Source organism: Pleurodeles waltl, chromosome 3_1, assembly GCF_031143425.1.
Source record: "Pleurodeles waltl isolate 20211129_DDA chromosome 3_1, aPleWal1.hap1.20221129, whole genome shotgun sequence".
NCBI lineage: Eukaryota > Metazoa > Chordata > Amphibia > Caudata > Salamandridae > Pleurodeles > Pleurodeles waltl.
The window spans coordinates 1,798,244,024-1,798,260,469 of NC_090440.1; positions in this window are offsets into that span (position 1 = coordinate 1,798,244,024).

The following is a 16,446-nucleotide window of genomic DNA, read 5'->3' on the forward strand; positions in this document are numbered from 1 at the left end:
ACTACTTTATATCCCACCTTACTGCATGCCATCACAAACACCTACCCCTACCCTCACCCCATCACCCTACCACTTCACATATACCCCACCATCACAACCCACCCATCACAATACCATGCCCTGCATGCAACACCAATGCATGGACCCCCATCACAGACCTGCATGGACACCCACTACCACAGCATGCACACCAGTGACAATCACTTATCCAAACAAATCACAACTCACACAAGCCAAAGCTGCTTTGGTAGTTACAACCATAGAGGGAAACATACCCATGCACAAGATGGCACACACAGAAACAATAACACTGCCTTTATATCCCCATAGGACCCCCACTCAACATCACCAGAGAGAGGGTGCCAGCCACATCTAGTCCCCCCAGAAGAGGCCCACAGTGATGACAGCAGCTCTGCACGCCTGGATCACGATGACCAACCTGGCCCATCAGGGACCTCTGGACAGTCGGTTACCCAGGCACATTCCCAACCCACCACAGAGCCTCCCCCCTCAGGAAACACCATCACAGCACCCACCCAGCGGACCCATATCTCTGTCCCCAAGACACGTCAATCAGCTGTGTGTCCACCACTACAGGGAACCCAGGCAACCCCACAAACATAGGATGATCAGGGACCTGGGGTCAGTGGCAGTGGGCACACGGTTCAGGGGACAGAGGCGCAGGACAGCATGGAAGCCGGGAGGACTGCTGTGCGACAGGGGGAGGACAGGCCTAGGTAACCGACTCTCCACGAGGCACTCACCAACATCCTGGGAGAATACCACCATTCCCAGGAGACCATGGGCCAGATCCTGGTCAAGCTGCAGGAGACCCGGTGGCTGCTGGAGGGACAGTACCTCTGGATCAGGGAGGACCTGATGGGCATCCACACCACCCTGGTCACCATTGCAGGGGTGCTGGCAGACATGGCCAACACCATGAGGGAGGCAGTGGCACACCAACAGGCCCCTGACACTGGCCACACTGAAGAACAGCCCTCCACTGACACTAGTGGACAGGAGGCCCAGCCACAGGAACAACAGGCCACCAGCACTCCATCCCCTGTTGAAGGAAAACCACCCCGCAAATGGTCCCTGCGATCCACGCTGAAGCCAGAGAACATTGCCAAGACCCCTGCCATGAAAAAAGACTCTCCTGATTGTCACCCTTGTGGCCCACTCTGTCACCCTGTCCACCTTGAACTGCCATTTCTCCACTTCCTATGCCCCCTTGGACAGTGCACCTGAAATCCAAATAGATTGAGATCTATCCTGGACTTTCCTCCATTGTCCACCCAGCCCATTGCACATCCCCATTTACTTTTCAGCACTGAAATAAACACCCTTGGAACTATTATAAGTATGGAGTCTGTCAATTGTTTGAAATATGTATTAGTTTAACAAGCTGTAAACATTACAATTTAAATGTACTGTAATATTTACATAGGTATGACTTGTAGTGGGAGCAGTAAACACACCAGGAGCCAGAGTGGGGCACAGAGATCTGAAAATAGAGATGCTAAAGGGTACAGTAAGTGGCCATAGAAATAGGGAAATCAGGCTGCCATGTTCAATGTGCAACACAAAACTGCAATGGAAAGTGAAGTTACAGTGTCTTACCTGGGTGTCACTGGAAGTACTTTTGAATTAATGTAGTTATGTTGTCCACATCCTCTTCCTCTGCCTCCTCTTTGTCACTGTCCACAGGCTCCACCGCTGCCACATGACCATTCCCAGGCTCATCCTCCTGCAGAAAAGGCACCTGGCATCTCAAGGCCAGGTTGTGCAACATGCAACGATGATCTGGCACACCTTCTTGGGTGAGTTGTACAGGGATCCACCTGTTAGATGGAGGCACCGGAATCTGGCCTTCAGGAGGCCAAAGATTCTCTCAAGGATCCTCCTTGCTTGCCCATTTGCTTCATTGTCACGTTCCTCTGCCCTTATCCTGGCATTCCTCACTTGGGTCAGTAGCCAGAAGAAGTTGGGGTAACCTGAGTCACGTTCAAATATTGAGGGATTCCTGTTAGCCACACACTCACCCTTAGGGCCAAACCCACATCAAATGGGTGGGGACCATGGGCTCACCTATTAGCCACACCTGGTGCCTCTGGAGTTGAGACATCACATATGGGATGCTGCTATTCCTCAAGATAAAGGGATCATGCACAGAGCAAGGATACTTTGCATTGACATGGGAGATGTACTGGTCCACCAAACACACCATCTGCACATTTAGAGAGTGAAAGCTTTTTCTATTTCTGAACACCTGTTCATTTCTCCGGGGGGGGGGACAAATGCAATATGTGTACCATCAATGGCACCAATGATGTTGGGGATATGTCCCAGTGCATAGAAGTCAGCCTTCACTGTGGCCAAATCCTCCACCTGGGGAAAACTATGTAGTTGCGCAAGTGTTTCATCAAGGCAGACAACACTCTGGTCCGCACGTTTCATAACATAGGCTGTAACATCCCTGATGCCATGGCCACTGTCACTTGGAAGGAACCACTTTCCAGGAAATGGAGCACTGACAGGACTTGCACTAGAGGGGGGGTACCTGTGGGGTGGCGGATAGCTGAAATCAGGTCTGGCTCCAATTGGATACACAGTTCTTGAATTGTGGCCCTATCAAGTCTGTAGGTTAGGATAATGTGCCTGTCCTCCATTGTCGCCAGGTCCACCAGGGGTCTGTACACGGGGTATCTCTCCATGGTTTATTCTTCCTCAGTGGTAGAACTCAAGGGTGAAAAAGTGTGAGCAGAAGCTCCTATTCAAACATATTCTCAGATTAATTAGCAATTTTTGCTTTACAGAAACAGTATGTGAGCTCGTTGATGTGCCAATGTCTGCTATGATGCAGTAAGGTGACATGGCCTGTGACCCCCTGAAATGGCGACTGCCTCACCTGTGAGGAGGGACAAGTGGAAATGAGGTAATTCCGCTGGCGTTGTGTGCCGTTGTGGTCGGCGGTCGACGACCATCGTGCAACACTGCAACACTGCATTGGTTATCATTGGGCCCCACCATGGGTTCCAGGAGCCAATGGCGATGTACGCTGTTCGGTGATGGTACACACCGCCGTGGATGTGACCGTCATTTACTGTCAGTTCACTCACTTGCTACCTGACCTTCAACAGGAGAGGACCTACACTGCATGTGCTGCTGTGACCCCTGCCTTCATTTCAGAGGAGTTGGGGAGACTGGAGGACGGTGTCCTACCCCAGTACCCTTTACTCTATGGCCTCCAGACAAACAGGTGAGTACACTGTGAGCATGATGCGTGGTCCATGAATGTATGGATTGCTGTGTGTGTAAGCTGAGTCTGAGGGGTCCTGGGCAGAGTGCTATATGTATTTGGTCAATGTATGTGCAGAAGGCATGGGGGGATATGGTGGGCAATGAGCATAACAGTCTGGACGGTATGACTAATACCTTTTGTGTTATATTTATTCTGCAGGTCAGCGCCCATCAGAAAAAGGGTATTTGGCGTGCCATCGCCAAGGAGGTGCGGACCCTGGGGGTCTTTGACAGGCGGAGCACCCACTGCTGCAAACGGTGGGAGGACCTGCGTTGCTGGGCAAGGAAGATGGTGGAGGCCCACCTGGGCCTGGCCTCCCAACGAGGAAGAGGTGCCCTTCATACCCTGACCCCCCTGATGTTCAGCATCCTGGCGGGGGCCTATCTGGAGTTGGATGGGCGCTTGAAGGCATCACAGCAGCCACATGGGGGTGAGTACAGATTCAGAATCATGAATTTGCATGAGTAAAGGTATTCCCTCGGTGGGGGATGTGGGCTTTTGGTCCACAGAGGCCAGGGCGAACATGGCAGGGTAGGTTCAATGATGGGAAAGCTCAGATGCACTCCAACACCAATAATGTTGGGGGCATCTACTACTGGGCAGGGTCCTGTGGGTTTCAGGTGTGCTGCTATTGGCATTAGGCATTGTACCCCATGGCCTGGTGACTAGCATTGTAACTGGTAGTGCATGGCCTAGTGCATAGGGCTGTTCCCTGTGAGTTGTGTACGCCAACGGTAGTGTTGTTGCTGGCATTGACCAAGTGTATCCTCTGTCTCTCCCCCACCTTTTTGTTTTGTCACCCTGTCCTTGTGTACATTAGCATCATCTGGTGGAGGAGCAGAGGCACTGGCGATGGAGGGAGCTGCATCCCACTTTGGCCTGGAGGGCGACTCCACCGACGGTGAGAGCACCAGTGGTACGGAGGGTTAGGGGAGCACCACAACAGAGACAAGAGGGGACAGTACCTACAGCAACACCTCCTCTGATGGAAGCTCCCTGGTGGTGGTGGACACCTCTGTGCCCACCCCAACTACAGATATAGCCGCTACCCCCGTACCAGCACCGCCCTCCCAGCAGCCCCTCAGCGTGTTTCCCATGCTCGCTCACCCAGGAGGGTGGGCATCTCCTTTGCCCCAGGCACCTCAGGCCCTGCCCCAGTCAGACCTGCTGTCCTCAGTGAGAAGGCTATTGACCTCCTGAAATACCTCTCTGTTTGGCAGTCAACAATACTGAATGCCATCCATGGTCTAGCAGGGCATTTGCAACAAACAAATGCATACCTGGAGGGCATTCACTCTGGCGTGGCAGCCCAACAGAGAGCATTCCAGGCTCTGGCCAACTCCCTGATGGCAGCTATTGTCCCTGTCTCCAGCCTCCCCCCTCCATCTTCCTCTACCCAGTCCCAATCCCCTCAACCCCAGCATATCCCAAGCACACCTTCAGATCACCAATCACCCAAATCAACACACTGAAGTGGCTCAGGCAAACACAAGCACCACACTTCATCTCACAGGCACTCACACAAGCACCATCCACATACAGACATCCTCTGCCTCCACTGTGTCCCTCTCCTCCTCCTCGTCCACCTCCCTCCCAGTAGCATCTCCACTCACACCTGCTTGCACTACATCCTCGTCCACTACCTCCATCACCAGCACGCCTATCGCTACATGTCCCTCACAGGCAGTCACCACCCCCACATCCATGCACACGTCCCCTGTGTCCTCTCCCACTGTGTCTGTGACCCCTCCTCCCAAAGTACACAAACGCAAGCACACAGACACCCAACAGCCATCGACCTCACAACAGGATCTAGCCCATGCACCTGCACCCAAACACAGCAGGCTGACACCTCCTGCAACCACTCCCTCTTCCTCCACTCCCAAACCTTCAACCTCTTCCCACCCCAGTGTCCCTAAGAAGCTTTTCCTCGCCAACATTGACCTATTCCCTACCCCTCTTCCCCCATCCTTCACTTCGGGCCAGGGTGGCCAGAACCCAGCCCAGCACCTCAGCCACCCAGTCCATGGCCACTGTGGTTTCTGCAGCTACTGCAGGTGTGAGAGTCTCCAATGAGGCACCTGTCAGCCCAGCCAGTGTGCCAGAACCACCTGCCAAGGCCAAAAAGGGTTTGCCACCTAGCAAGGGCAAGAAGGGGACACCAGCCAGCAAAAGGAAAGAGGCACCACCAGCCAGCAAGGGCAAGAAAAAAACACCAGCTGGCAGAAGCAAAGAGCAGCCGTCACCACCAGCGAGCAGTGTGTAGTAGTGACTACATGGGCTGCATTGCGTCCTGGCCCCTGCAACACCTGTCGTTGTGACATCCAGGTGAGAGACTGTGATCTTGCCCCATCCAGGATAAAGCACACTGGGCACAATGCCCATTCCAGAACCAGTGGAAGAAGGCATCCACTCACCCCCTCCTTGCCAGGAGGAAGCACACTGGGCACAAAGCCCGGCTGAAGCACACTGGGCACAAAGCCCATTCCAGAACCAGTGGAAGAAGGCATCCACTCACCCCCTCCTTGCCAGGATAAAGCACACAGGGCCCTAAGCCCCCTCCAGAACCAGTGGAGAAGCCATACATTTGAGAGACTGTGGCTTTGCACTATCCAGGCAGGAGCAAGCAGTGGGCAAACCACCCACTAGAGAGACTGTGGCCTTTCACTCCCCAGGAGCAAGCAGTGGGCAAACCACCCACTTGAGAGACTGGCTTTGCACTCCCCAGGACCAAGCAGTAGGCAAACCACGTTATTCCTGAGGGTTACGGGGTGTATATGTAATGTTGCATCTGGTGTGCATGGTGTTGGGGAGGTGGTGGGGGTGTTGCGTGTTGTGTGTGTGTCACTCTCTTTTTCCTCCCCCCCTCCCTTGTGTCCTAGATGCAGTGTTCACCGTGGTCATCTTTACCAGCGTTTGTGTTCCTGGTGTATGAGAAGGGACACCAGCATTGGAAAAAATAGCATCTCGGGCTCCATGGCATTGTGGTTCTTCCTTGAGTGTTGAGAGGTGAGTCGTTTCCCTTCGGTGTACTGTTTCCTCCGTGCTTTTGATGGCGTTGGTGCCACCCCAGAAAAGCTGGCAGATAGTCCTGTTGTAATGCTGTGGGTGGCACATTGTCTTCCGCCTGGCTGTTGGCGGTTACCACTGCAGTGTTTGTTGCTACCGCCATTGGCGGTGTTTCTGCCGCTTTATCACTGACCGCCAGGGATGTAATGAGGGCCCTAATCTTTTGAAATTCATTTCTTGACTTGTGTTTGGTGTGGTGTCCATTTTGTAGTGTTTTCAATGTATTACTGTATGTGTTGCTTCTGAAGTTGTCTACCTGCTCGTGCCAAACTACCAAGGGGATGAGCGGGGATAACTGAGGGTCATTTTCCTTTACTCTGACTAGAGTGAGGGTCCTTGCTTGGACAGGGGGTAACCTTACTGCCAACCAAAAAACCTGTTTCTAACAATAATCATGTGGAATTACTTGAAAATTAAGTGAGATTACGCTGAATTATGTGATAGTTGTAATTCTGCATTTAGCTCTTTTTTCTTAGTGTCCTCTTGCATCCAAAATGGCTGTGCAGATGCATTTTGCACTAAGAAATAGTGTTAAATGCAAGTGAACATGAATAGAGAGTGCAACCAGCCACTCGCACTCACTGAATGTGCACGCCTTTTAGGATTCCCTCAACTTATATCTGGAATTTAGCACAATTTTCTTAGAGCAAAAGTCATCCGCATGTCCAAAAGGGATGTGAGCATATATCTGATGCTAAGAAATAGTACTAAATGTAACAGAACATGAATAACAAGTATAAGCAGTCACTCATGCTTGCTAAATGTGCTCTCTCTGTGGGATTGTTCCTCCCAAATTACTCTCAATTAGGCAAGTGGGTGCAACAGAATTGTTACTGGTAATTCTGCATCAAAATGTAATCTTTAAATAAATTATGCACACCTCCTTTTTTACTGAGCAAAAATAATGAATCTAATCAAAACTTATTATGCAATGCATACATTAATTTTTAGAACAATTGCACATATTGTATGGACATGTTCATGCAGATTACAATATATATTAACATATTCTAACATACATGTGCTCAGACACATACTTACATCTCTTCTCCCAGCCATATATGCACAAAGAACTGTAGTATAAAAATAAAGGATTTTACCAACACATAAATGTGTACACAAATATCTGAACAACCCATTACACATGTAAGCAAGCTAAAAAAAAAAAAAAATGCAATATACATTCTAACTTGATTTTGGGTTTAGTATAATGTATCAGACAACTTTACATTGATTCAGCATCTCCACAAACATGCACTCAGTCACAAGTGTCTACTCATTAAAAAAACCCATTAACAATGATAAAACATTATTTTAAAATATCCCTTAAAAATGTTGTTAGACCTTACATCCTTTGTGTGGTATTCCTCTAAATGTTATGCCTTCCCCCGCTTCTGTTTTGCTGGATTTGTTTTGTTGGGTTTAGTATCCTGTGCACTTTACAACTTTTCCACTGCTGACCAGGGCTTAAGTGTTTGTGATTTCTTCCTAAAACATAGTAAAATTGGCATAAACCTGTTTGGAACTTCTAATTTACTGATACACCCCTACTGTATTACACTCAATGTATAGATGGGCTGTCATTTAAATGTGTGCAGCACTCATTGTACCACACCTAAAATCAAATTTTAAAACACGTCTCAAACCTGCCATTGCATCCTATAGTGCAATTTTAAACTGCCATTTCAATGTGGGAAAATAAACCTTTTACCAGGCCTAAACTTTCCTTTTTAGTACATGTTAGACCAGACACCAAACATTTTGCCTACCTTCTCCACTTTTCTGACCTTGTTTGTGTTGGCTTTAGGACTCTGTGCACTTTACAAATCATGGTTACATTCACTTAAGCACTGTCTGTGCTACCCACTTAAGATATCCTCTAGCCATGTCTCAGGCCTGCCATTGCAGCTCCTGTCTGTGCGGTTTTTACACTGTGATGTTGACCTAGCAAAACAACTCTTTTGCTATGCCAGAACTGTCCCTTTTCATACCTCTATGATACTCCTGAGGCAGGCCCTGGACAAAGAGGGAAATTTGCAATATAGTCAAACTGTTTTATATATTGTGGTAGTGAAAAACTCCCAAAGTCGGTTTTCACTACAGCTAGGCCTATCTCTCCCACAAGATAACATTGTGATTACTTTATTACATCCTATAAGTGTAATTCACAATCTGGAAAAGATAAGTTTGTAAAATTTGCTGTCTCTGGACTCACACTTTAAAATCACAACTTGAAGTTGGATTTGAAATTGCACTCCTGAAAATGTCACTTTTAGAAAGTTCAACTGTATTCAAGGTAGCCTGACTGATGAGGGGGGATAACCTGAAATCTGTCCCAGGATGCTTGTTTCTCTTCCATGGATGACCAGGCCTGGCAGTTCGGGCTGGACTGTTCTCATTGGGAGCAGAGTCATGATTCATTTGCATATGACTAGGTCTGAACTGGGGTGGCGTGGTGAGCATAAAAACAATGGATCAAACCCCAATCTGTGACGCGGGGTGAATGTTTGATTTGTTCAGCATTCGGTCCATCATCTGTTTGCTTGCTTTTCTCACCCTAAGTGGGAAGGGTATTCTCAGACATGGGTCCCGTGCTCATTATGCCACTGAATTCAAGCTAGCCTGGCTGATGAGGGGTGGTACCCTGCAATCAGTCCCAGGATTCTTATTTCTTGTTCTGGGAAAACCTAACCTGGCAGTTTGGAGGGGATAGTTCCCATGGTGAGAAGGGACAAAACTAATTTGCATATTGCTAGGTCCAAAATGGAGTTGTATGGTGAGCAAAAACACAATGGATTAAACCAAGCTCTGTGACTCAGGATAAATGATTGATTTCTTCAGCATTCTTTCTATCATCTGTTCTCTTTGCTTTTGTCATCTAAGTGGGTATCGTGCTTACTGTGCCTCTAGATTTATGCAAGCCTGGCTAATAAAGGATGATACCTCGAAACCAGTGCCAGGATTTATTGTTTCTGATCCTGGCAGGACCTGGCCTGAAAGTTTGGGCTGTCAATACTGATTGGCATATGTCTGTGTCCAAACTGGAGCGAGACCAGACATCTCGGTTGGCACTTTATGCTTTTAAGCACTATATTTCATTTTAATAAAAAAAAAATCATAACTCAGGTTCTATGTATTGGATCGTTGTTGTTTTGGTCTTGTTTTGTTAATTAAATTAACCTATAGTTTCCTAGCCTAGTATGGATTATTTGTGTATGGTGTTTTCCTTGTTTTACAGTTTGAAGTTTTACACAACTACTTCACACTTTTCCTCTTAAGTTAAGCCTGACTGCTTTGTACCAAGCTTCCGGAGGGTGAGTGCAAGCTTACCTAAGGTGTGTTTGCGACTTACTCTGGCTAGGATTGTGTCTCCTGCTTAGACAGGATGCGTACCTCTGCCAACTTGTGACCGGATTTCTAACAGTACATATACTGTACCCCGAAGGTTGGACCTGGACAGTTCAAAGGGCAGGTTGGAGTGTATTTAAAAAGTATTTAAGGATATTTTACTACTGTAAGGCTTGTCTCTCCCTTTGACTAACATAGGGTCACCTTATTACATTTAATAAGTATTAACTTTGGATTAGGAACAAACAAACAAACAGAGATATCATGTTTAAACTCAAATGAATAGTAGTTTAAAATCCTCTTTAATGGTAACATCAAAAGTTGTGCCAATTCTGAAAATGCCACTTTTAGAAAGTTGCTAATTTCTTGTACTGAATATTTGTGCCTTCTGTCAGTGTCCTGGGTCAAATCACTATGAATGGCTTTGCTGTTGGGTGTATGTGTTCTTCCAAACAGTGATGCAAAAGGGGTCCCTGAAACCAGCCTTTTGCCCACGCAAATTTCTTGGATCCTGGACAGGGGAAGGAAAGAAATTCACAGAATCAGATATGGTGGTAGTAGAAGGAATAATACATTTTCAAAGGCTGGCACTAGGTATAAATATTGGACCCTCATAACAACTCTTTAATATAATCTTAGCCCTAATGAAGTCTTCAGAAGGATTGCCGTACCACCAGAGGACTGCCCTGCTGCTACCAGAGGACTCAACTGCTGCTTAAATGACTACATCACGGTTTGAAGGAGAACTGGACCATCTCCTTGAACACAGGACCACAGTAAGTGAATTCAAGAGCTAGTTGGCTGGACTCCAGAATAAGCCACAGGGATATAACAAGCCCAGAGGCCTTAAACCTTGCCCCTGGCCTTTTCTGGTATGAGTACTAACCCACCCAATGGTGCCCCCCAGGACAATTGGAAGTGGTGTTGCTGGTACTATCCCTGTCTAACCCTATAAGTTGGGTCATAGAAAAATATTCTCCAAAAGCTTCCTGGGGAACCATCAGAAGACTAGGTCCTACCTGCCAGCCAATCCACCCAAAGAGCATCGCTGTTATGTCTGACTTTGCAGCCACTCCCACTATGTTCTTTTCCACAGCAGCAAATCTCTTTCAGCTATATCTTTCCAGTTCCCGTATCTGGCCTCATGGAACTCTCTTTGGATACAGCCTGCACCTTAATTCTGATGGAGTTTTGTGACTTCCAAAACATTGTCTGAGTCCAAAGGTAAACATTTCCACTGTGCTTGATGGTGACCAGCTCCCCAGTGACAACAGCAACCTCCTTGGCCTAGAAATCCAGGTTTTCCTGCTCTGACCTTTTTTCCAGCCATTATCAATGGCTCCACAGAGACTGTGTTCAACAGTTCTCCGGTGATAATAACTACTTTTCCGTCATATCCCTTCTGCCTTACCCCGCTAAACTCTACTTTCTCCAGGAATTATCTTTATAACGGTTTCTAAATCAGAAGTTAAGCCAAAACCTGGCCCAATCCACCTCATGTATCTGACCTACAGACCATCGCAGTAGGCCTTAACTTTTGACTTTGACTGGATACCCACGTTGGCACATTATTATTTTACCCAGTTTAGTTCTCAAAAATGATAAACATTCATAACTATTGTTCTACTGATTTGATTTTTGCTATTATGGTTTAATTTTATTTGATAATATTTTCTCTATTTCTCTTGACCGGTTTGGGATTTTTCTTGTGTTATGTTCTCACTTTATTATTGTTTGTGCCATGCATAAATACTTTACACATTGCCCCTAAGTTAAGCCTGACTACTTTTTTTTCATGGTACCCGGGGGCTAAGCACAGGTTAATTTTGTGACTTTTTCAGTTCACCGTGATAAGGAATTTGATTGTTGCCTGATTGGGGCTTTTACCCCCTCAACCAATAAACCAATTTCGTACATTGGTGTTCAGTGGTGGAATCCAGCACTTGTGTTTATGCAGGGCCATTCAGTGATTTGTGTAAAATGAAACATTCCTGAAATTAACCTGACATCAAATTAAATTTTTGTAAAGTTCTCCCTAGTTTGTAATTTGTCAATTTTTTCCTTTTTCTAAAAGTAACTCTTGCCTCATATTCATTTCACTACATCGGAGTTGAAGATGAGCAACCTTGAAGCCTCAGCAAGGTAGAGCTTCTGAGGCTCTGCAAGGAAAAAGGACTGAATGTGGGAAAGAAGGTCTCCAAAGTGGACCTCCAAATAGCCTGTAGAGACTTTGAGAAAGTCAGAAGGATGCAGGCCATATTGAGAAGCAAGAGGAGGATGAATCTAGGAACGGTGAAGTGGACGTAAAGGATGAGGAAAAAGAACATGATTTGCCACACTGAGATGTAGCAGCAACAAAAGGAGGAGGGCTACTTCCTTAGAAGATTGAGATCCCCTGTGAGGGCCAGAAGCAGAGGGCCCCCCCCACCGCCTATCCACCAAGGAGCAGGAGGACAGGAGAGTTTAGAGAATTTGCCTGCTATTGCTGGCCAAGCTCAAAATGGAGGAGACAGCTATACAGAAGGCCTTGAAGAAGATGCACCTCCTTTTGGTTCATGAAGTGAGTCTCAAGGTGCTGTGCTGGAAGGCCAAGTAACACACAGGGTACAGCAACAATGGTGGCAGCAACACAGTGCCCAGTGGATAAAGGAGAGTCCTTATTTCCCAGGACCTGGTGTCTAGCTATGCTGTGGAGGATGAAACTGATACATGTTTTTCAGCCTATGAGGCAGCCCTAAGTATGCATAGGGCCTCAGAGCAGTATTGAGGATGAGTCTCAGGAAACACATTCTACAGTGGGGAGGGATCCCTTCTGAAACTGGAGGTAGGAGATCATATGAAGTATGCCCACATGAAAGCCAAATTTGGGTTCACCCCAGTGAAGTACCACAAGAGATTCAGGGACAGCCACAAACAAACCTGTCATATCAGTCTTGAGTAGACTCCACTGATTATTCCAATAACACACTGAGGCCCTCATAATGACCCTGGCGGTCAGAAGACGGCCATGGCCACGGTGGAGGTCGGATTGCTGCCAAAACAGCGGTCCGGCCTCCACAATATGACCATGGCAGAGCCGTTACGGTCCATCTGCTGGCACCATCAGGTTGCCGTCAGCTGACAGCCTGCCAGTGCCAGCGGTCTCAATCCACCTGGGCAGAACTGCAAGCAGCGCTGCCCTCCAGATTATGAGTCCTCTTTCCGTCAGCCTTTGCATGGCGGTCCCACCACCATACAAAGTCTGTTGGAAAAGGGGTGCTGGGGGCCCCATTGGGGGCCCTGCACTGCCCACGCAATTTGCATGGGCAGTGAGGGGGCCCACATGGACAGCCCTATTGTACTTTTCACTGCCTGATTTACTGTTGAACCCGACGCACCACAAAATTGCTGTAGGCTCGATTACGAGCTAGCGTCAATGTTGTGGTGTATTTTCCGCAGAGCCGGCGGGCAGAAACAGTGTGCTGCCCAGAAGGAAAGTCTTAATAGGTACCCTGGAGGGACGGCTTTCTATGCGACCATCCCGACTCGGGTCTTTGGCGGTTGGCCTCTGCCGCCTGCCAAAGTCACAATGAGGGGCTGAGTGGTTGGGTTAGGGGCAGTGAAGAAAGTAATATTATGGGGCTGTAAGATCTGATTCTGAGGGAACACATACTCACTACTTGCTTTATAGAGTTGCACCAACACCTAAATGACAGCAAGCTCATTTCATTTACTGTTTTTTTGTATTACATAAACAATTTACACAGTGCCTTCAAGTTAAGCCTTATTGTTTTTGCCAACCTACTTGATGGTTAGGCACAGGTTAATGTAGTCACTTTTGAGGTTCACCAAGACAATGATTTTGGCTGTTGTCTGAGAGGAGCTTCCGTCCCCGTCTCACCAACCACCAATTAACTGAAGTGGTTTGAGAAGGACCTCAAGATAAAGAAAGGGAAAAGTCCACAAGGGCCAAATGGGTTATGCAGAAAGTCATGTACTCACATTCACTAACAATAGGATGCTACCTAGAGGTAAAAACAAAGAAACACAACATGTGTATACACAATTCAAATTTAAAAAGTAGTGTTTTAGCAGAGGTAAATTAGTTCTGATTTAGAGTCTACTGTTATAGAAAAATTAAACCTGCCAGGTGGAATTAACAGTAGACTAGCATTTTGAGAGCAATTTGTGGTTCTGAGGAGGGAACATGTTCCCAAACAGAAACAAAGAGGATTTCTCAGAGATGGCTGAAGAAGAGGAAGAAAAGTGTATACTATAAAGATAGAAGGAAAGGAAGAGCAGAGTGATGCAACCCCCACTGGAGTAAGAGAAACAATAATGGCTAGATGGTTTAGAAGAAACAATAATGGTTCAATTAGAAATGTTAACGGTAATCAACTTATCCCATCTTGAACTCAGTTATGTAGAGATTGGGAAAATAGTGAGGAAATGGCATTTTATCTAGAGGTAAATATATGACTTAGAACATTTGGGAGATTTATCTAGTTATGACACGAATTAATATGCAGATTGTCAAGTAAGGCCCCTTGAATGTTTTGAAGAAGTGAAAAATCTAGGTATTTTGGAGTGCGGTAAATGCGCCTTATTCAGTACTTTAACTTTAAGGGGCTGCTCACAGTAGTGCACTGTAAATTCTTGCCCTGTGTCCAAGAAATCATTTTTTTCAATATTTCTATAACCCCTTTTGACAAGAGTAAAAATTTCATTTAAATATTATTGTCACCCCAAAGCAGGTGTTGCAGCCCGTAATACAGGGTGAATGGTTTTTAAAAGTAGGACATGTAAAAAACAATAATAAACATTTCCTTAAAGTGAAAAGGCCCCAAAGCTATTTTCATTGTATCAGATTTGGCTGTTCCATAGGAAATCATTTGGATACAAGTTTAAATGTAATAATGTTATCTCCGGCTAGGAAACATCAACACATATTTATTACAAATCCAAATCACTGGTGAAGTTGGATTTGCATTTAATATTTTGGGAATGGTACTTTTGGAAAGTTACGTTTTCCCTGCTTATAGCCTCTGGTGACTCATTTGAGTTCTAACTATCACCTTACATGAAAAAGCATAAAGGGTTAATGTGTACCCTTCAAAGCATATGGTGTAACATGCATATGACAGATTTTTATTTTATGTAAATGGGTAAGTGGGTTACTGCTTCTGACACAGAGTTACTTTGATTATTTGAAGTTGATAAATTGCAGTCCATCCAATATAGTACAGTGATCTATGAAGTCGCATCAAAGATCTACGTGCAACTGCAAGGCATTGGTTAAGAACCGTTTTGTTTTCTTCTCAATCAGCTCTTAATATAATACTGTAAGAATGGTTTCTTTTTGTAGTCATAAAGTTCAATTAGTGCAAAAAACATAACTTGCTCATGCTTTAAATCTTGACCATGGGACAGATTATGAGTTTGGGGGTTGGACTGCCAGACCTTCATGTTGGCGTCCTAAAAATACCACTGCGCCAGCAGCCCCCAGACCACCATTTTATGATATAGACAGGCAAAAACATTGTACGGCAAGCCAATGTGCTACCTGCCAACAGCGAGGCGGTTCACTATTCGGCGGCTCCGTACTCATCAACGACTGCATTACACATTCAGCAAATGCAACAGACAAATGCCCATTTGATGTATTCAAAAACAACACAGCTGACAATCATGAGCTCAGTGGACACACCTGCAGAGCACACTATAAAACATATCCCTTCACAGACCATGATCATTTGCATCTCAACAGCAACCAACAGTTGGTTTCTGACCAGAGAGATAAGGCACCCCTTTCGTTTTACAATCCCTAAAACACCTTATAGACACTTTTCTCCATTTATTCCCCACATCACTTTCCTTTTGTAAGAAACTCCCTGTCAACCACTTTAATTTCCCACCATGTCACGTGTCAAAAATCCCCCTTTTTTAGAGGATGATTTGAGATACATGGTGGATGAAATCATGAGAGCAGAGCCACAACTATTTGGAGCCCAAGCCCAGCACATCCCTCTCAGTAGGAAAATGAAACTGTGACAAAGTATCATCGACAAATTGAATGCTCTAGGCCCCCTATGCACAAAGGACATTAGGAAGAGGTGGAATGACCTGATAGTAAATATGCGTTCCCTGGCTTCCTAGCACCAGGTGGAGGCCAACAAGACTGGCATTGGCCCTCCCAGAGCCCCATTACAATTCTTTCCCTGGGAAAAGAAGGTTTTGGCCATCCTGCATCCTGAGGGCTTGACAGGAATACCTGGGGGAGCGGACTCTGGTAAGTTACAACACAGAAATAAAATGTCACTAAACTGCATTGACATGCATGCTCACAGCTCAGCCTTTTCCACTGTGTCATCATTGACTCTAACAACATTCAGTGCCCAAAGTATCTGAGAAGTAAGACTGTCAATGTGTATTGTTGGTCTTAACATCCAGTTACTAAGGCCCATCACATGCCATAAGCAGGAATAATGCCTTTAAATGTTTCAATAACAAAAAGTCATCCTAGGACTCATGGTATGTTTCAACATGTAAATATATGTTCCAACTTAAATGCATACTGGCAACGGATATCTAATACCCAACATTTGTAAACTATTGGGAAGTAGAGGGAGTGACCTGACTGCAACTCCCAGGAGACCCTGTTTCTGTAAATCCAACCACTAGCCCAGTGTTCACTTGCCCAAATACATCTGTTAGTGAACTTTCAAATGAAGTTTACCTCAACTAGGAGC